Here is a 22660-nt window from a genome sequence, read left to right on the forward strand (position 1 = left end):
ATTGGGCTCCCTGCTTGGCGGGGAGCCTGAATCTCCCTCTCCTACGCCCCCTTCTTGTGTTCCCTCTCTCGCTATCTCTCTCTGTCAAACAAAGAAAAATCTTTAAAAAAAAATAAGTAGGCCTGCAATAAGTAACAGTCTGATTTAACTTCATTCATTCATTCATTCATTCATTCAATAATGTCAAGCATTGTTTGAGGTGCTGGGGATATTATAGTGAACAAAATAACCAAAATCCTTGACTTCATGTGGCTCATAATTAATTGGGGGAGACTAACAATAAATAACTAAATGTAATAATCAAGTCTTATAATCACTAAGGCTTAAAATAAATCAAGATATAGGGTATCAGGAATACAGAAATGCTGTGTTGTTATTTATAATAGATGGCTTCTCTAATAAGGTGAGTTTTGAGCACAGCAAAAATTAAGTAAAGAGTGGATGCCAGTCATGCACATATCTGGGAGAGTGTTCTAGACTGAGAGATAGCACATGCAAAGACCCTGAGGTAGGGATATGACTCAATTCAAGAACAGCAAACAAAAGCAACTGAGCTAAGAGAAGTTATAGGAGAGAGAGGTCAGAGAGATATTTGGGTGGGGTTAAAACACTTGCAAAGCACATAGAGCCTATGAACCAGTGAAGGAATTTGGTCATTGCTCTGAGTGACATATGAAGCCATTGGAGAATTTTTACTTATACTTTTAAAAGAGCCCTCTACCTGTTGCAGTGGAGTAGGGTTGGAATCCCAGAGCAATTAGGATACCATTAAAACAATCCAGGCAAGACAGTAGAGTCTTGAACCAGATCAGTGCAGTGATTGTGGAGATGGTAAGACATTGAATTGTAGATGTAGTTGATAGTAGAGCCACAGAATTTGTTCAAATGAATATGGGATAAAGAGAAGAATCAAGGATGATTTCAAGATTCTTGACTTAAGCAACTGGAAGGATGGAGTTGCCATTTATGGATGTGGGGAAGACTGTGGGCAAAACAAGTTTGATAGGAGAAATCACACCTTTGGCTTTGGTCATGTATGTTTGAAATGTCACTTAGATATCCAAGTGGAAATGTCAAGTAGATAACTAACTATACATGTCTGGACTTCTGGGACAAAGTCCTGACTGAACATATAAATTCAGTCATCATATTTAAAGCCATGCAACTAAAAGGAATCACCAAGGGAATGAGTGTAGTTATGGAAGAGAAGAGGTTCTATAACCAAATCCTGGGCTTAGAGTTAGGGAAAAGAGAAGGAACCAATAAAAGAGACAGTGAAGTAGCAACCATTGAGATAGAAGGAAATTCAAGAGAGAATAGTGCACCAGAAACCAAAAGAAGAAAAGATTTCCAAGGAGGAAGGGAGATAGAGAGATCGCTTATATCAAATGCTGCTGATGGGACAAACAAGAGGAAGATGGAGAACTAAACATTGGATTTGACATCAGTATCATTTGGATGTCTATGGTCTTGACAATTAAGGGGTAAATGACTAATATAGGATATTTTCCTGAAAATGGGTTTCTTTATTAAAAAAGAGAGAGAGAGAGAATTGAGCACTTGAAATGGAGTGAAGAGGAAGAAGATAAAGAATTATGAAGAAGGAAGTTTGAAGACAAATACAACAAACTTCAATAACTATATGCAAGTTCCCTCACCTCCCTTGGCCTCAATACTGAGAAGTGCTCAATGAGAGAGTTGGTTTCTATCCTCAGATTTCTCTTCTGAATAATGGGAATATTGATTATACCCACCTTATAGGGTTATGCTTGGGATTCAATGAGTAAAAGTATATGAATTATTAGAATACTTCCTGGACATAATAAGTTCTTAATAAATGTTTGCTATAATCATTGTATTATCATCATGTTTAATATTCTTGTTTTCCCTTTAGCTTGGAAATTTCATGACTCTATGTCATCATTATCATCTTGTTAGAACTAACCACCCCTGATGGCTAGTTCTAGTTGTGTATGCCATGTAGGGCAGATTTGCTTCCTGCCCAAATATAACTCATGGCTTCCTTGTTGTCTTCTCAGTGAGAGTCAATTATAGATCAGAGTGAAGTAAGTTAAAAAAAAAAAAAAAAGGAGTTGGGATACTTTTCCCTTGGATGAGTGGTCCTTTATTGATAACCATGGATTCGTAGATACAACAGGCTTTAATGTTAGGGTTTAATCTTAGGTCTACTTGGCTTGAGATAAAACATTCTCTTGGAAAACTGTTTCCTGCATTTACTGTGGCTTTGGAAATGGCTGCTCTCCACAGTTTATATTTTTTTTGCCTGCTTGTTTCTGAAGTGTTTACACGGCCCTCTCCAGCTAAAATTGCTGGGCTGACTTTGTTTCATCTGGACTTTATATTACACCATAATGATTAATCCACTTGGTTTGTGCCAAAATCAACTAGCATCTAAGTACCACTTGTAGTTTCCACATCCAATGAAGTAATTCATCCTAGCCTGGAGTTTGTACTTGATAAATGTCCAATCCTTGTCTACAGTATACCTGGGACCTTTGGCATAACATCATGATGGTGAGAAATTTTTAAAGTTAATTTCTTACTCTCTTTCCCCCTCTCTCCATTTTTCAAATTTGAGGGAGGGTCTTTATGGATGTGGGACTGGTATTGATAAAACTCACAGCAAAAGAAAGGGCCAAGAGAAGGTGATGATTAGTTGGTTTCTCAGTGAATTTGATCTGTCTTCCCTCCCTGAGGCAAGGATGGCAACAGGGAGCTGCCCTTTGCCAAAGCACACAGTCAGTGAGGTGAGTGCTGCTACAGAGGAGGGAATGGGGTAGGAACCTTTGGCTTCCACTGACCTGCTTCTTCAGGACACTGTGCAGACTCTTTGAGGAGTGTGTGTGTATGTGTGTTGTGGTATCTTTATTTGTATTTTCTAGATGTGGAAATGGAGGTTCAGAGAGAACTATGTGAGGAGTCACATAACCAGTAAGTAGTAAAGTGAGGATTTGTATTCAGGTCAGCCCAATCCCGAAGTCTATGTTCTTATTAAACCCTATTCCCTACTGCCTCCTGACTCAATCTTACTTGTTTAAGTGTACAAGTAAGTGGGGTTTAGTATGTTCAAGAGTTGTGCAAACAGCGCCACAATCAATTTTACAATATTTTCATTGCCGAATAGGGACTGTGTTTGATCCAACACTCCTAAACCTACTATTCTGCCAGCCCTAGGCAACCACTAACCTACTTTCTGTCTGCAGATTTGCTTATTCTGAACATTTCATATAAATGCAATCATACAATATTGGTCTTTTGTGGCTGGTTTTTTTAATTAGCATAATTTTTAAATAAAGACAATTTTTTATGAGCAGTTTTAGGTTCAGAGAAAGAGTAGGAGGAGAATACAGAGAGTTCCCATGTACTCCCAGCCCCTACAAATAAAAGCCTCCCCCATTACCAATATCCCCCACCAGACTGGTACATTTGTTACAACTGATAAGCCTACACTGACATGGCATAATCACCCCAAGTCCATAGTTTACATTAGGGTTCACTCTCAATGTTATACATTCTCTGGGTTTGAACAAATGTATAATGACATACATCCATCATGATAGTATCATACAGAGTATTTTCAGGGCCCCATCTGTTCATCCCTCCCTCCCTGCCCCCCTGATCTTTTCACTGTCTCCATAATTTTACCTTTTTCAGAAAGGTAAAATAGTTGCCATACAGCATATTGCCTTTTCAGATTGGCTTCTTTCACTTAGTAATATCATTTGTTTCCTTCATGTCTTTTCATGGCTGGATAGGTTGTTTCCTTTTAGCGCTGAGTAATACCTATTGTCTAGATGTACCACAGTTTATTTACCCATTCATCTACTGAAGAACATCTTTGTTGCTTCCAAGTTTGGGCAATGATGAATAAAGATGCTATAAACATCTGTGCACAGGGTTTTCTGTGGACATAAATTTTTAACTCCTTTGGGTAAATACCAAGAAGCATGATTGCTGGATCATATGGTAAGAGTGTGTTTAGTTTTGTAAGAGACTGCCAAACTGTCTTCCAAAGTGACTGTACCATTTTGCACTCACAGCAATGAATGAGAATTTCTGGTGCTCTATATCCTCGTCCGCATTTAGTGTTGTCAGTGTTCTGGATTTTGGCCATTTTAATAGGTATGCAGTGGTATCTCATTGTTGTTTTAATTTTCATTTCCCTAATAATATATGATGTGGAGCATCTTTTCATGTACGTATTTGCTAGCTGTGTATCGTCTTTCGTGAGGTGTCTGTTAAAGTCTTTGGCCATTTTTCAATCTGGTTGTTAGTTTTCTTATTGTTGAGTTTAAAGAGTTCCTTGCATATTTCAGATAACAGTTCTTTATCAGACATGTCTTTGCAAATATTTTCCCCCAGGCTATGGCTTGTCTTCTCATTTCCATGGGATTGCCTTTCACAGAGGACAAGTATTTAATTTTAATGAAGTCCAGCTTATCAATTATTTGTTTCACAGATCATGCCTTTGGTGTTGTATCTAAAAAGTCCTTGCCATACCCAAGATGATCTAGGTTTTCTCCTGTTGTATTCTAGTTGTATAGTTTTGTATTTTACATTTGGGTCTCTCGTCTATTCTGAGTTAATTTTTGTGAAGAGTGTAAGGTCTGTGTCTAGATTCATTTTTTTGGCCTGTGGATATCCAGTTGGTCCAGTACCATTTGTTGGAAAGACTATCTTTCACTATATTGCTTTTATTCCTTTGCCAAACATCAGTTAACTGTATCTATTTGGATATATTGATTGACTCTCTATTCTGTTGCATTGATCTATTTGTCTATGCTTTCACCAATACCACACTGTCTTGGTTATTGTAGCTTCATAGTGAATCCTGAAGTTGGGTAGTGTCAGTCCTCTGACTTTCTTCTTTTCCTTCAATATTGTGTTGGCTATTTTGAGTTTTTTACCTCTCTCTATAAATTTTATTTTATTTTTTTTTTTGTGATTTTATTTATTTGAGAGAGAGAAAGCTAGACAGATCACAGAGGGAGAGGGAGAAGCAGACTCACTGCTGACTGAGCGGAGAGCCCAATGTGGGCTCAATCTGAGGACTGTGAGATCATGACCTGAGCCGAAGGCAGCCGCTTAACTGACTGAGCCACCCAGTAGCCCCTCTCTCTATAATTTTAGAATCAGTTTATCCATATCCACAAGACAACTTGCTGGGATTTTGATTTGGATTGTATTGAATTTATGTGTCAAGTTGGGAAGAACTGACATCTTGATAATACTGAGTATTTCTACATTTGTTTAGTTTATAAACTAAATTAGTTTATTTAGTTCTTTGATTTCATTCATGAGTTTTATACTTTCCTCATAAAGATCTTGTCCAGTTTTGTTAGATTTATACCCAAGTATTCATTTTTGGGAGTGCTAATAAAAATGGTTGTGTTTTTAATTTCAAATTCCACTTGTAATTTCTGGTATATAGAAAAGTCATTGACTTTTTAATATTAAGTTTGTATCCTAAAGCCTTGCTATAAGCATGTATTAGCTCTAGGAGTTTTTTTTTCTTATTGGTTCTTTCTGATTTTCTACATAGACAATCATGTCATCTGCAGACAAAGACAGTTTTATTTCTTCCTTCCCAATGTCTATACCTTTTGTTTCTTTTTCTTGTCTTATTACATTAATTAGGAATTCCAGTACAATGTTTAAAAGCAGTAGTGAGAGGGAACTTCCTTACCTTGTTCTTTTTTTAAAATTTTAATTCTATTTAGTTAGTTGACATAGAGTTCAATATTGGTTTCAGTAGTAGAGTTCAGTGGTTCATCATATACATATGATACCTAGTGCTCATCTTAACAAGTGCCCTCTTTAATACCCAGCATCCATCTATCTTCCTTAATACCCATCTCCCATCTATCTTCCTTAAAACCCATCACCCATCTATCTTCCTTACCCGAATCTGATCTTTGTGGGAAAGTTTCAAGTTTATCACCATTAAATAGGATGTTAACTGTAGGGTATTTTTGTAGATACTCTTTATCAAGCTGAGGAAGTTCCTCTCTATTTCTAGTTTCCCAAGCATTTTTATCGCAAGTGGGTACTGGATTTTGTCAAATGCTTTTTCTGCATCTATTGATATGATCATGCAATTTTCCCTCTTTAGCCTCTTGATAGGATGGATTACATTAATTCATTTTTAAATGGTGAACCAGCCTTACATACTTGGGATAAATCCTACTTGTTCCTGGTATATAATTCTTTTTTATACATTGTTGAACTCTCTAATATTTTGTTGAGGATTTTTCCATCTATGTTCATGAGAAATACTGTAGTTTTCTTTTCTTGTAATCTCTTTGATTTTGGAATTAGGGTTACCCTGGCCTAATAGAATGAGGTAGTAAGTATTCCCTCTGCTTCTATTCTCTGAAAGAGATTGTAGAAAATTGGCATAATTTCTTCCTTAAATATTTGGTAGAATTCACCAGTGAATCCATCTGGTTAAATAAGTATCCCAGAACACAGAGCAAGAAAGCAGAGAAGTGAATTATGAGAATGAAAAAATATGGAGAAGTAATATAAAAAAGCATAAATCTACTCAGTATGATTTTTAAAAGGTCAATAATTTATCAAAAAAAAAATGGAGGAAATTTTTCCATAGCTGAGGACAAATAAGAATCTTATGAATGGAGGAGCCTATAAGGTACCCAGCACAATTAATATAAAAAAATGTTCACACTTAAATATATCTTTGTAAAATGTCTTAAGCCAAGGCTAAAGATAAAAATACTTCATGATTATGTGGTGGTGAGTGAGCAGGACAAGTTAGACTTGCTGGAGTAAAAATCAGGTTGGCTTCAAACTTTTCCATTGGGATAAGAGAGAAACACCTTCAGAGTTCTGATAGAAATGGTTTTTGAACAATTCTATAACCACCAAAAACCGTCAATGAAATGGGAGAGTAAGATGGTAAAAATAAAGTCCTTATCTGAATATATGATGCTTCTTGAAATAATGATTTGAGAATTTATTCCAGCAGGATAAAGAGAGCAATTCAAATAACAATTGACCAGCTGCTTAATACAAGGCAAAACTGGAAAAAGAAAAAAACAACACAAAAATTCATGCAATAAAAACCAAAAACCAAAAACCCCCCAGAAAAATGATATTGAAAAGCAGGATTCAAAAGTTAGCAACCCAGATTAGGTGAGCAAATGAGGAGGCCCTGGAAAGAATAGCTTCAAGAAGAAATAATTTTTCTCTAAAGTGCTGCAGAGTCTAGATTATTATTTTAGTGAGAATGTGAAGGCATATGATAAGAATACATTATAAAAATTCAGTACCCTGCTTCCTCTACTTCCTCCTTCCTCCTCCCAGCTTATATATGTGCATTTCTTTTTCTATCAGCACAGGTAAAATGAAATAGTTTCATCACTTTTACTCTGAGTCCACATACACATTAAAATGTAAGCTCTGTGAAGGCAGGGATTTTTTTTCTCTGTTCTGTTCATTGATATATTCCCTAGCACTTAACACAGTGCTGGTACAGCATATGCAATCAATACACGTATTTTTTTATTTGAATAGAATAAAATTGTATGATCAATAGTATTCACTTAATTAAAATATTATAAATTTTGGCTATTTTTAGACTGAACAAACAGCCAAAACACAGAACAATTAATTCTATCAGAAAGAATAAATTCTATGAATTTTGACAATGTAAATCAACGATATGATGAACTGAAGCTGTGACACCGGGGATGGCCATGAGAGAAGGAGGGAAGGGGGGGGCTATTCGATCTCTCATTATCTTAGAGGGAAGTCATGAGATCCTGCCTAAAATTGATGGATCGAGAAATGGAGGGTTGACTATATTGGACGTATCTAAAGGAATAATAAAAAATAAAATATATCTGGCAGTGGTTGTTGAAGGAAAGTATAAATGAGCCAAGATCCTCATCTTTCATAAGGGGGCCCATCAGCTGTACTTTGAAGTTGACACATCAGAACTAAAGGGATAATAAATTATTGTTGTGAGGTTTGCCTCAGAAGGATTAAACACAGAAAACTTTTAAGCTGTTACTTCTGGGGAAGGCCATTGAGAAAGACCTTTTTTAAAAAAATAATTACTCTCTAGTACCAACTGAATTTTTATTGCCATGTGCCCATATTTTAAGTGATATTTTTATTTTAAAAATAGTTTCTAGAAAAGAGAAGAATTTTTAGGACAGAAAAAATGATCCAACTGTTTGCAATTACATACTGTCTACCAGCAAGGACCATCAAACATTTTGCAAACATTATCTGATGGTGAGTGTCAGAATCTACATTTGCCAGATGGAGGCATTCAGACAAAGATGGAAGTGACTTACCCATTTTCAGTGCATCTGTGACCAGCCAGTGATAAAACCCAGGCTTCCGGATTTGGAGGCCAAAGATAGATTTGGATTGATTTCTTCTTGAAAAAACCACCACATATTAGTATGAGGATAGTTAAGGAAGAAATCCAAACTAATAGATGGCACACTCTGTGTTTAGGGCTTGGAAAATGCCTGTAGTTTTTCCATCTGATAATCTGGTGCCAAAATGCACATTGCCTGTCAAGAAAAAGGCCAGGGCTTCTCTGAAGCACCTGATGAGAATATATATCATTTCAAGAAGTTGTGCCTGCAAAGATTAAAAAATCATCATCACTGTAACAAGTGCAATTCATTTTTAAATCTCACTGTATATATAAAGATTTCTGCCATTTTGTGGCTACTTAGGAAACTATTTATGGTTAATTAGCCTGATGACTAATTGTGATTATTCTGCCATATGCCTCTATTATTAATTCAGACTACCAACACAGGTGGAAAGGAGGAAAAATATTTGACTGATCTGGATCATTTTACTTATTGACTTTACTCTTAATGTGAATTTTAAAATACGTATTTATTTGCCTGGCATCCCGATTTAGTTAAAACACTGGAAGTGAGAGAAAGGAAGCCATTAAATGATCATAGTAGGTTCCTCTTGTCAGTACAAACCCTCTTCCATCCTACTCCTAAAACCACACACAAACTCTTCTGAAAACTGGTCTATATCAGATGATACTGGCCCAGTGGCCAAAATGAGCACTGGATCAAAGCAGCTGCAGAATTTCCATGAGAATTTGAAAGAGGGAGTTGTAAGAGCCAGACTCAGTTTGGCGATTTTTTGAGAAAAGGAGAGCTGTGTAGGGTCGGGAGCTATTGGCGGCCATATTTTGTAGTGTGTGGTTGAGAAACAGAGGAAGGAAGAAGAAAGTCAATGTACAGAGAGGAGCAGAGGTGAGAGATAATTATAGTGACCATGCATTAACCTTTTTTGTATTGTGGTAGAATATGTATAATGTAGAATTTACCATTGGAATCCTTTTTTCTTTTTTTTAGAGAGAGTGTGTGCTTGTGCATGGGCATCTGAGTGGCAGAGGGGCAGAGGGCAAGGGAGAGAGAGAATCCCAAGCAGGCTCCAAACTCAGTGTGGAGCCCAACACAGGGCTGGATCTCCCGATTCTGAGATCATGACCAGAGCCAAAATCAAGAGTTAGACGCTCAACCGACTGAGCCATCCAGGCGTCCCCATTGTAATCCTTTTTGAATGTACAATTCAGTGGGCATTAAGTACATTACATTGTTGTATTGTTGTACAATCATCATCACCATCCATCTCCAGAACTTTTTCATTGTCCCAAACTGAACCACTGTACCCATTAAACAATACTTCTCCATTTTCCCTATACTCCCAGCCTTTCATAAATACTCTTCTGTATTCTTTCTCTATGAATCTGACTATTCTGGGAATTAATCATACTTACCAGGGTACTGTTGAAAGCTGCATCAGCAATTTATTGTCTCTCAGAGCTCATACAGGATCCACAATAATGGATGGAATTCCTTTAAGCATTTCTTCTCTACAAAGAGCACCTGTTGAGCTTTCTCAGTAGAAGGTACTAGAGGGGGGTGCCTGGGTGGCTCAGTCGTTAAGCGTCTGCCTTCGGCTCAGGTCATGATCCCAGGGTCCTGGGATCAAGCCCCGCATCGGGCTCCCTGCTCAGGGGGATCCCTGCTTCTCCCTCTACCACTCCCCCTGCTTGTGTTCCCTCTCTCGCTGTGTCTCTCTCTCTAATGAATAAATAAATAAAAAATCTTTAAAAAAAAAAAAGAAGAAGGTACTAGAGGGATAATGCAGGAGGAAGGGACCTCCTGCTGGTTCTGGCAGCCCCACTATCAGCTGGTGGTACTCTGACCCAGCCACAGGCCCAGAACTCATGGTCCCTTGGTGACTTTACAGCCTCAATCTGGCCAGTGATCATCTTCCTGTGGTCTTCTTGACATGGACACCATATATTGCAGGTCTTCTGTCTGCAGTGGCACCCTACTCTCTCTGCATGCCCATGTGCCAGACCACTGGCTGCAGTTGAAGTTCTGTGCCCCAGAAAATTGCTTCCTGCTTGCCCACAGATTGCAGACCAGCTCTGGTCTGGGCAAATCTCTCTGCCATCCAGTGGTTGCAATCCCAGCCTTGGGAAAGGGGGAGTCCCCTTTTATATCTGTCCCTCCTTGGGTACTCTCCCTCAGCCCTAGGGTGCCATATAGAGTTCTCTTTTTTTATAAGTGTTCTTTTATCAAAAATTTAAAAATATTTATATTAAACTTCCCTTATTTAAGTCACAGTGTGGTTTCTGCCTGATGTTTACATCTGGCAGATATAAACCAGGATAGTTCTGCACAAACTCCAGTGTGTGGTTGCCTTCTCTAGAGATGGGAGGGAAAGTCCTGACTGCATTTGAAACTCTGGCGCTAGTTTATTTCTGAAGTCTACTATCTACCTCCTAACTACTATCTTCCTGAGACAAATTTGTTTCTTTAAAATAAATTTTAGCTTTTGTCTTTAAGAGAGCTTAAGTGTGTTTCTGTTACTTGAAACCAAGAGAGTTGTCACTGAAAAAAATGTAGTTTCACATTCTTTCAAATATGGCTCAGTAAAATGGATAGAGGGATAAAAAGAACTACTCTAAAGGCAGAAAAAATAGAGGAAGGAAGACTATGCCGAGGATTAACATGAAGCAAATTCTCAATTGAGCTTGATGTTGATGTTAGGTTCTGTGACTCACCTCTCTTGTCACCACTGGGGAACTCACCCAAAGGGACCTAAGTGGGGTACTGGCCCAGTGATTCTGAATGCAAAGGAACATGGCTGAGGTCAAATGAAGCCTCCTACTCCCACTGCAACCAGACTTTGGGATCTGCTCACCCAGTGTGTATTTGAGAGTTGGGTGGGAAGAGCCAACCCAAGTTCACTCACCAGGCAGCTGTAAGGACCAGGGCTGTCTCACACCCTTAACTACCAGCGGGTAGAGTAGGAGCCCATAGCTGGGAGCACACTTCTGGTGAAGGGAACATTCTGGACTGGTTTTGCTCAGCAGACAAAGTCCCTCCCCATTAGTAAAGCATGTCTTAGTAAATGTCAGACTTTTGCCAATCACATTTGCCATTTTTGTCAGAAGGAGTGAGCAATGGGGAGGAGAGAGATAGGTAAAACTCCCTCCTCTGCATTTCTCCTCATATGAAGAAACTACCAAAATGTTAGTGGTAATTCCCTCCTCCATAAGCCAAGATGGGAATTTAGGGAGACAAAAGGAATGCAAAGGTCCTTCCTTCCAATAGTTACTTTTCCTTTACCTATCCAATAGGGTTTGTTTTTTTAAATAGAAGTCTGCACAGTATTTGATGAATCATAATAATGAATTATACTAATTCATAAATTATGCTAATTACATAGAATCATTTTTATCTTTCAAAGTGCCTTTTTTCACAGCAAAAAAAAAAGTCATACATCAACCCTTGACAGAGTGTGCAACTTGAGATGCTTTTGCTATGAATAGAGTGAATCTATGTGGATCTATCCACCCTCTTTCATCTAGAAGTACAAAGTTGGATAAGACATAGTCTGCCTTTTCAGAAGTGGGGCACTTCCACTCACACTGTGCTTCTCTTGGCTTTGCCAAGGAGAAAGATAATTAAGTTTGGCTCCGACCAATCAGAATGGATTGTGAAACAAGAATGGGTGTTACGACCAATCAGAACAGACGCTGCAGCGAAGGGCAGGGATGCTGGCTGGAAACGGTTGATCAGGCTATATGGTATGTTCCAGGTGGATACAGCTCCAAAATCTGTGAGAATTCAAGTCTAAGATGGTAGAAAGGGCTGCGGGAGAGCCCCTGACTGTTCTCAACGAAGTCATATCGTCATTGGTCTAAATTCATTGCATCTAAAGATACTGAAAAAGAAAAACCTGCCAGGAAGTTAGGGATTTACCAAGAATATTTTCCCTGAAACCTACTCTTCCCATAGCCTTAATCATATCAGTACATTGCAACATAATTTTTCTAGTTACTCTGGCCAAAGTTCTGGAGTCAACCATCTCTCATCTTTTTACTCTAATATCCCACATTAGCATGGTCAGCAAATCCTGGTCATTCCACCTTCAGAATACGTCCATTATCTGACTACTTCTCAACACTACTATTACTATTTTCCAGGCCATACCACCACTGTTTCTTGCCTGCATGGCTGCTCTAGTCTCCTCACCGTCTGCTTCCCCACTTCAGTCTATTCTTAACCTGACGGCCAGAGAGATTCCATTAAAATAGAAGTTAGGTGGTGTTACTCTTCTCCTGGAAACCTTCCAATGGCTTCTCATCTCACAGTAAAAGCCAAAGGACTTACACTGGCCTGCAAAGCCCTATACCATCTAGATTCCTGTTACCTTTCTGACTTTATCTCCCACTAGCTCAATGTGGTAGACTCATGACAAAAACTGGTCCTAATTTTCCACCTTTCACTATATTCACAGCCTTTGCAGTGTGACTTTGAGAGTCTCCCCATAAAGAAGTGGAGTTTGTTCTCCATCCCTGGAAACTAAGCCGGTCTCATGAATTGCTTTGGTCAATAAAAATGTGGTAGAAGTGCCATTGTTTCAGTTCTAAACCCAGACCTTAAGAGGACTTGTGTGTACTCTCCTTCCTCCCCATCTCCTCTCTCTCTCTCTTTCACTCCCCTTTTCTTCTCCTCTCTTTATTTTTTTCTTTCTTTCTCTTTTTCCTTTCTCTCCTCTCCCTCCATACTCCCGCTATGACATGAGAACAGAATATCATGCTACTAGAGGATGTGTGGCACAGAAGCATATGGAGCAGAGCTAAGTCAACCCAGCTGTCTTATTCAAGCCTGAGACATCTGAGAGAGTGCAGGCAAAGTCAGCAAAATGGTGCTGACTTGCAGCTGACTGCATAGGCATGAGCGAGCCCTGACAAGCTCAGCTCATCTCAACAGAACCACTCAGATGGTCTTTAGACTCATGAGTAAAACTAAATGCTATTGTGTACCACTGAGGTTGCCTGCTACTCACCATTCTTGTGGGATAGATGACTGATACATTCCCCTTCCCCATTCTCCTCCAGCCATAATAGCCCTCCAGAAAACATTCGTACCTCAGAGGCTGTGTACGTGTTGTTCCCTCTGGCTAGAATCCTCTTCCCTGACCCACCTCACTCCCAATAGCCGCATGCCTTGATCCCGAACCTCTTTCAGATCTTTTCTTGAATGTCGCCTACTTAGTGAGATCTTGCGTAACATATATAATGCAATCTTCTTCTAACACATCCTATTCTTCCTTTTCAACTTTAACTTCCTCCTTAGCATTTGTCACTAAATATATTATATATATTCCTTATCGTTCTTGCTTATTGTCTAACTCCCTCACAAGTGCCTTGGAAGCAGGGACTTGGGCCTGTTTTTATTTGCTACTGTATTCCTATGCCTAGAATAGTGCCTGGCACATAAAAATAAAACAACACACATATTTATCAAATGAGCAAATGAATGAATGTGAATTCTCCCTGGAATGGTAGAGGTGATCAGAAAATGGTTTAATTTTTAAAAACTGGCAAAAGTAAAAATCCTTGAATTGGATTTGTTTTATTTAACTTTTCTTCTTCTCCACCACCACGACCCTAGTCATAGCCACCCTGAGCTTCTGTCTGGATTGTTGCAATTGCTTCCCATATTTTTACAGGTGAGAAAACTGAAGCTCAAAAGACCCGCTTTTGTCCAAGGCTACATGGTACCTGGCGAAGAGCAGTGACTAAGGTGCACTCGAGGCTTTGGACTTAATAGTTTAATTAAGCTAATACTTTATTAGCTTGTGTCCTTGGTCAAGTTCTAGAACTTCTCAGTGCTTCATTTTCTGCAATAAAAAAAAAAAATGGAACTAGTAGCGTTCCCACTCCATACAATCCATCGCAGCCAGGGTGGTCTTTTTAAGAGAAAACCTGATTGAGACTGAAATCGTTAGTATTGCTGAATAGGACCTGCAAGATCTAGCTCCTCCCTCCCTTTCCAGCTTCAACTCACACATGCTCTTCTCATTCTCCTTGCTGGCTTACCAATCCTAAGGTTTCTTAACATTGCCACGACCCTTCCTGCCTCAGGACCTTTCCATAAGCTGTTCTGGCTCCCTGGGAATGCTCTACATCATCCCTTGGCCTAGTTAACCCCTAAATGAGATTCCCCAGGGAAGGGGCTATGAAGAATAAGAGGGCTAAGAACACAGCATTTCCTCAGGAAAGCCTTCATAATTCAATGTTTTTTCTTTAAGGCACACAATACAGTTGATAATGGTAAGTTTGTGTAACTTGTTTAATGTCTGCTTTTCCCAACATACTGTAAACTCAGTGAGGACCTAAACTTTTCACCAGGTCATTTGGCTAAGTTTGGCCTCAGATCCAGATAAGCCCTTTGTAGTTGAGAGACTTGCAGTGTCAAACAGGAAACCCATGAAGAAAAGATCTTTTGCATAATGAGTTGAGTCTTCCAGGAAAAACTCAGCCCCGATGGCATTTTTTTCCTTTCTAAAGCCACAAAGGTCTATAAACCTCTCCTCTCCATGACCACCACCAGTCCATTAGCAGTAGAAGCTGGAGAGAATATTTACATTCTACGGGGTTTGTACTGAAGAATGGCACCTCTTGTCATTCTTGCATTGTCATGATCTATGCAATGGAGTATTGCTTTAGAGGACAGCCATTAGCAACAGAAATGAGCACAGCAGAAACAGCAGAAGCAGTGATGATCAACTCTGGTTAGGATTTTAGTCTTCTATTGCTGAGAACGAATTGCCACAAGCTAAGCAGATTAAAGCAACACGAGTTTATTATCTTACAGTTTCGTGGATCAGGAGTCTGAGCACAGCTTCCCTGGATCCCGGCTCAGGGTCTCACAAGGCTGCAGGTGGGGTCGGGCTGCAGTTCTCACCTGAGACTTGAGGTCCTCATCTGAGCTCATCCAGATTGTTGGCAGAATTCTGTTCCTTGTGGCTGCAGGAATGAGTTCCCCATTTTCTTGCTAGCCGTCGGCTGGGAGTCATGCTCAGCTTTCTGAGGCCACTGGCTTTCCTTGCCACATGGTCCCCATAGGCCATTCACAACATGGATGTTGATATTTTTCAAGGCCAGCTGGAACACTCTTTTCTGACTTCTTCCCTGGGACCAGCAGAGAAAGCTCTCTACTTTTAAAGGGTGGACCTGACCAGGTCCCTTCTGCCTGACAACATAACACAATCGTGGGGGTGATACCTCATCATATTCAGAGGTCCCACTGCCCTCAAGGGGGTTATCCAGGGGGGTCACACGGGGGGATCCTGCTTACTTCAGGCAGCAAGGACAGCTCATAGTAATAACAAAACACTACTGAGTATTCATTGCCAGCACCATGCTAAATGCTTCACAGCATTTAATCTTTAAAACCACCTATGAGGTAAGTTCTATTACTTTCCTTGTTTTATAGGTGAAGAAACTGATGCTCAGAGGCCGGCTGACCTTGTCCAATTTCATACAATCTGTAAGAAGCGTAACCTACATTTTGAACTCTGGTCTTTCCGAGTCCAGAACCCATTCTTATCCACTTTACCTCACGGAACCTGGTTCTCCGTAACCAGTAGAATGATGATTATCACTGTTTTATGGCTGTCAACACTGATAGTCCTGCCCACACCTCAGGAAATAGGTCCTTCATAACAAATGTTCTTCATTAACCTTTAATTAATTAAAATGTGTCACCCATATCCTACGAAGAACCCTAACTGATAATCACTTTAAACTCTTAATGGAATTATTGACTCAGGAATAAACTGGCGGTAAGGGCTTTAGGCATATGGTTATTGGGGCACTGGACACTTGTTTAGTATTGCCAAAATAACACCACACTGTTTCCTTCCTAGCCACAAGGATGAAGACTTCATGCTACAAGGGAAGGATAAGACTGCCCTTTGCTTGAAGTGGTCAATGCTAGGTCAGTCGGAACATACTTACGACAAAATGCGGTATGAAGTTCACATCTCCTATGATACAAGCTAGCTAACAAGGCTTAGCCTGAATTCATTATGCCTTTGTGTTTTACTTCCAGTTTATAAGAAATAAGTGGGCTAGAGAAATAAGCTAAATAATACCATGGAGAAGCAACAAGCCAAATCCAGAAGTTGGGATGTTTTATAGATAATTGCTCAAATCCACTTAACAAGCATGATATCATGTCTATGCTTGGCAAAAGAGTTTAAGAAATACCCATGCAATGATAATGATATATATTCATGCCTGAATTGGTCCCTACTTGGACAAACCAGCTAGAAAGGACATTTGGGGGATGATTTAGGGTAGTCAAATGTGGACCAGGTATTAGATAAGATGTATTGACATGGAAAGTTTCAGATTATTCACCAAAAAAAGAAAGCAGTTACAAAATAGTTTGTGACAACTTAAAAAATTGTATTTTTCTCATTTTGGAAAAGATGTAAAAATACATTAAAAATTCTGGAAGGAAATACAATAAGATTAACACTGGTAATCTCTAGTTGGTGGAACTAGTGTTTTTATTTTATTTTTGTTTACCTGCACATGTGATGCTTTGTAATTATAAGAGATTTTTAATTTAATAAGAAGGAAAGAAAGTCATCAGTATATAGGTTTTAGCCTAAGCCATGGGAGTAAATGAGATTCCCCAGGGAAGGGGCTATGAAGAATAAGCGGGCTCAGAATGCAGCATTTCAGAATGTCAAGATTTCAGAGAGAAGACTGGGGAAAGCTGCTCAGAGACTGAGGAGGAGCCATGAGGGAACAGAAGAAGCAGAGAGGCCAGGGAAGGAGAGTGTTTCCAGAAGGAAGGGATAGTCAGGTGTATCAAATGCTAAGGATGGGCAAGCAGGAGGAGTAAGAGGCCACTGACTTCAGTCAAGGCATGTGGAGGAATAAGGAATGAGAGATGGTTCTTTTTTTTTTTTTTTAAGATTTTATTTATTTGACAGCGAGAGAGACAGCGAGAGAGGGAACACAAGCAGGGGGAGTGGGAGAGGGAGAAGCAGGCCTCCCGCCGAGCAGGGAGTCCGATGTGGGGCTCGATCCCAGGACCCTGAGATCATGGTCTGAGCCGAAGGCAGAGCTTCACGACTGAGCTGCCCAGGCGCCCCGAGAGATGGTTCTTGTAAGGAGTTGGTAATGTGGGGAGAGACACAAGACAGTAACCAGAGGGAAGCAACAGTGCCCATCTTTGCACAAGGAGGTTGGCGGGGAAGAGTTGCCACTCAGGTGTGTTCCGGGTAAAGGAACCAACCCCCACCCGCCCCAACACACTCCTCTATCCAGAGAGAGTGGCGTCCCCTGGAGGACGCAAAGGGAAGGCTCTATGAGGCAGGCAGAGAGAAGAGTTGGAGGCCAGTGGGAATGAAGAAATTGAAAACCCAAGAGGAGAAGGAAGGATCATAATTTATGGCACAGGATGCCCAGGTGACAGAGGAGGGAACCGGGCGGAGAGCAGTGGAGGCCGATGAGCCTGTGCGGGACTGAGGCGGGCTTCCTTTGAATCAGAGTGAACATTCAGGAGCCAGGACCTAAACCAGGCAACTCTCAGCTTCTGTTCAAGTCACCAAACTGGTGATGATTAACAGTTACAAATATACTTGGAAAGCAGATTTTCCAAGGGGTGGTGTGCTGGCTTTGGAGTTCTGCAAAGCCCCATTAGCAGGCTCCAGATCATGTGGGCCTCACACATTATTGGGGCAGGAGGCTGCCAACAGGATGGGATTTGAGGGGTGGCCGAAGGCCCATCACCCTGGGAATATCTCCCAAGGGCTCTTCCTTAATGACAGGTGGTGTAATGAAGTGAATAGACAGTGCGAGATCTGGGGACCGCAGACGAGTTTACTGTCCAGCCCCTCTGTCACGTACACTTTTTGACAGTTTGACTTGCTTCAGTGAACATTTATCAAATACCCACAGGGTGAAAAGGGCACTGTTCTTGTATGGCCCATGACATTTCATTTGATCCAGAATCTATTTGGAGAAGGGGCTGGAATATTCCGGGGCTGTGCCTGCAATAACATACCACAGTTCTGTGTGCCTGGATCAGAGAACTGCCTCCCTGAAAAACATAAGCCTGAAGGAAGAACAAAGGTGCAATCTTCAGTCTGATCATTTCCTTTCCCTCTCTGTACTCTTTCCATTGCCCCATCACTCGATCAGAAAGCCCCGGTGTCTTCTGGCCCCTTCTGCCGCACCCAGTCCCGCCCTGGTGCTGCTGACCACAACAGTAAACTGTCCCCGGGTCAGCGGGTCTCAGATGTGCACGCAACACTCCAAACTGGGGCTTTCAGGGGATCCGGCAGCTGCTCAGGGTCGGGCAGCTCAGAGTGCATTAATCAAATGTTATTATTCCCCACCGCTCTGCTTACTGTGTCAGTTAAATCTGGGACAAGCTGTTGGTCAGAGGGTTTTCTCCCTGGTGCCTGTTTGTAGACACTCATCTTTCCCATTTATCCTTCAGGCAACACTTTGTAGGACAAGAGCGGCATCCCCCGTTTCCCTCATAGCTTTAGGAGCTCTGGGGCTTTGCGCAAATGTGTACCAAGTGGAGAGACTCCTGCCAAGAGAGGAGAGAGGGAAGGAAAAGGGCAACGGCTGGGCAAGCTGAAAGGTGCAGGGCCATTAATTACAGCTCAGTGGGGCCGGGGAAGGAAACAGCAACTCAGGGGGGAGCTCCAGAGCAAAAGCAAACAGGAAGGTTTTAATGAGCAAGTCCCTGAGAGGAAATGACTCAATGGTTTGGAAAGAGTGGGCTCCAGCAGGGCTGGAGGCAACACGTGGATAGCCCCATCCAGAGGGAGGGAGGGGAGTCAGCCCGGGGAGGGCAGGGGCACCTCGGAGGGGCGGGACTTTCTTTTTGGCACCAAGACAAAGCAGCCCGCCTCACTGTCCACTCAGGGTTTTGCCCCACGTGCCCCTGGAATGGGGGCTGAAGAAGGGAGTCTCAGGGCTGTTCCATCCGCTGCAAGGTTGAGAAAAGCATCTTGTCTGTCCATATGGGAGGGGAGGTTGAGATTTCGTGGTCAGGGATCTGTTTGGAGAAGGGGCCGGGATATCCTGGGGCCGTGCTGCAATGAGGGGCGCAAAACAGCATTTCCAGGACCTGGAACAGACAACGGCCTCCCTAAAAAAAATGCCAATAGAAGAACCAGGACCATCACGTGATAGATTTGGTGTGTGCATCACAGAGAGAAGCATTTTCTGATTCAAAAATCAAGGCATGGCATACAAGAAAAAATTTTTTTCTGCTTTCTGAATTTTTGTACTTGGAATGCCTTAAAATGGTATAAAATGCAATCAGACTGATCATAAATGTAAAATATGGATTTATTACAAATTATAACATTGCACGAAATTGGAAGTGTCCTGGAGAATCTGGCATGAATGCACACTGTGTTTTGAACTGAAGCCTATCTGAGCAGAGCTAAGGAACAAAACTCTTTATATGTCATGAATTTGTTAGTTTCTTCATGAATCAGGAGTTGAGGGGGAAGGGAAGGGGGGAGAACAAGTTCCCTTCTGCAGCGTGGGGGTGTGGGAGGCTAATGTCCCTCCAGATACTGGGGCCAGGGACCTAGACTTGAGCCCTTGCTCTTCACCGTCCTAGTTGTGTCCCAGGCAAATCTGGGGTCCCTGATTTGCAAAGCCAGGACAGAACTGAGCCCACCAGGGGGCTGTGAGAATTCCAGCCATTCCACTGGGCACCTAGTCCAGTATCTGGCATAGCTGGAGCATGTATAAGTATCAGCTCCTTTCCTCCCTCCACCCCACCTCCGCGATGCATGGAAGGATGCCCCAGCTTTGGAAGGGGCCTGTCCCTGAAAACACCTTGCAATGTAGCAGACATCTGGGGACTCCTTCAGAAGCACTCCTTCTCTCAGGCAAGATGGTGAGGAGAGAACACGGCGCAAGTCATGCTGTCGGCTGCCCAGCGCCCACCACAAACCAGCAATGGGCTGGGCTTCTCACTGGCTGGAAAACAGCACAGAGAGGAAGCAGCAGAGAGTCTGGGAGGAAACAAAGTTTCCTGTTCAATGAGGGGCAATAAAGGGGGGAAATGTGAACCCAATGGAACTGCGGAGTGCCCCTGGGGCATTCTATCTGACCCCCGGAGCAGCCTGCCCAGAAAGAATGTGCGAACCTCAATTATGTTACAAATGATCACGAGGAACTTCAGCCTTCGCTGATCCAGCAGGCAGCTCTTTTCAGCGACTTAAAAGGGCATTTAAAAGCCACTCACCAAGGCCCTCCTACAAGGGGGAGTGGGGGAGGACTTGTCATTTCCACCCAAACCCAGCTTTCCGTGCTGTCACTTCTGCATACCCGGACTTTTTCTAAAAAGGTCTTGTCTGAAATTTCATCATTTACACCACTTGCTTCAATGATTCTGAACTTGGCATGCTGCTCCATGATTTTGCTACTTTCTGAATCACACGCTTTTACCTACATTACTTAGTGGGGCTTGGAGTCCAGCCTCAGAAGGAGGTTGCCAACGCCTCCCCTTCCTTTCCCAAGGCTAGCCAGTGACACATGTTGTCAGAAACTCTCTCTTCCTCAAAGTCTCTTTTTCTAATTCTAGATAATCCTTGAAGAAAAATCCCAGGCTGGGCCATGACTACCTAAGAGTTCAAAACAATTGAGATGAATACCTATTTGGGCATCTACTCTATGCCAGGCATGATGTTGGGGGGGTCCAAGGTGAGGACCCCTAGCTTCTACTCTAAAGGGCCTTGCTGCCTATAGGGGAACAATATATAGGGTCAATGGGGAGACCAACTGCTACAGGCTATGAGTAGAGGCAGACTGGCACAACGCAAATAGGTCACTGTTCTTGTATTCATTCAAAACATATTTGTTGAGTACCTATTATGTGCTAGAAACTTTTCGATACTCTGGGGTTACCATAGGAACAAGAATGTGGGGTCTGAGGTCAGATAGCACTGAATCAGAGCCCTGCCTCCGATGCAAATAATTGTGTTTTAGGCAAGTTTCTTTTTTTTTTTAAATCTTTTAAAAATTATTTATTTATTTGAGAGCGCACGAGAGAGCATGAGCAAGGGGAAGGGGCCGAGGGAGAGGGAGAAGTAGGTTCCCTGCTGAGCAAAGAGCCCAATGCAGGACTCAGTCCTAGGATCCCAAGATCATGACCTGAGCCGAAGGCAGACGCTTAACCGACTGAGCTGCCTGGGTGCCCCTTATGCAAATTTCTTAAACTAAGCTCCCTGAGTTCCAGATTTCTCATCTTAAAAATGGAATCACAATAATATTATTTATAGAGTTCTTAAGAAGTCGAGAAGCAGTTATGGTAGATGCTCAATAAATGTTGCTGACTGTTCTAGAAGAGATGAATAAATATATCTATTGTTTAGATATGCAAGTGGGGGAGGTAAAGACAATTAGTTTGATTTCTTTCTGGGTATGAGAAAATGCACAAGGGGGAGAGATGAAGCTGGATACACACAGAGGCGGGATTCCAGACCCAGCTGTGCTTGCAGCCGTGTTTCCTCAAGGATTCACAGATTTTCTAAGAGCATGTTTTAATTTTTTATTTTCAAATTAAGTGTTGATGATTATTTCATATAGATATATGCATACATATGTATACATAATACATATATATTCTTACAAGCTTATATATTTTGAGTTATCTAAATGTCGAATCCAATCACTGCGTCATTTCAGCCACATTTGTGTTTGTGATCACGTTAATGCCAAGTGAAGTTGCTTTATTTATTTTCCCCTAGTGAGGAGAGGATAGAGGTGGACTTAATGCATAAATGTGTTCGTATCTGCTGAAAGCTGAAAGAAAGCTGAAAGAAAGCAGCCAGATGCATTTTATCAGAAAGAAGGAAGGTTTAGAAGTAGTTTGAATTGAGGAAAGCTGAGCATGAGAGGTTGTCCGCACCTGGTCGGTGGTAATGTCGATGGGCCGATCTGGAAAGAGCCTGGGCTTGGACAGTCTGTACCACATTGTGTGATGAAGAGAGATAGGGTTTTACCAAAACAATCTCATATCACATTTCCTTCCTATTGTTAATTTTAATTTTACTGGTTTTGTACATTTTACTGGTTTTTTGGTGTTTGAATCAGAAATTTGTTTTAGTGTTTATTAAGCATTAAAGTAAAATGTATTAATACTGGGTGTTTTATTGTACAAGTTTAAATGGATAAAGAAGATGTGGTATATATATACAATGGAATATTATGCAGCCATCAAAAGGAATGAAATCTTGGCACTTGCAACGACGTGGATGGAAC

This window comes from Leptonychotes weddellii, chromosome 6 (genome assembly GCF_054177405.1).
Source record: "Leptonychotes weddellii isolate Sample4059 chromosome 6, ASM5417740v2, whole genome shotgun sequence".
NCBI lineage: Eukaryota > Metazoa > Chordata > Mammalia > Carnivora > Phocidae > Leptonychotes > Leptonychotes weddellii.